We start from the raw sequence: 265 nt of genomic DNA, 5'->3' as shown, positions 1-265 counted from the left end.
GGGTGCCAGCCTGGCGCGGGGAAGCGGGGACCCCCCCCTCCACCACCACCCCCACCACCCCTACCCCGATGGCGCTCAGTGTCCCCGTGTCCCCTTGCGGACCCTCGTCCCTCTCGGTGGGACACGGGGACAGCCCCCCGGTGTTCCCAGGGAACCTGGGTGGCACCTGGATGTCCCCAAGAGGCACCCCAGGGTCCCCAAGAGGCCCCCTGGTGTCCCCCGGCTGCACCCAGGGTCCCCAAGAGGTGCCCCCAGGGTTCCCAAG

Source organism: Oxyura jamaicensis, unplaced genomic scaffold, assembly GCF_011077185.1.
Source record: "Oxyura jamaicensis isolate SHBP4307 breed ruddy duck unplaced genomic scaffold, BPBGC_Ojam_1.0 oxyUn_random_OJ70917, whole genome shotgun sequence".
In the NCBI taxonomy this organism is placed as follows: domain Eukaryota; kingdom Metazoa; phylum Chordata; class Aves; order Anseriformes; family Anatidae; genus Oxyura; species Oxyura jamaicensis.
This window is presented reverse-complemented; position numbering follows the sequence as displayed.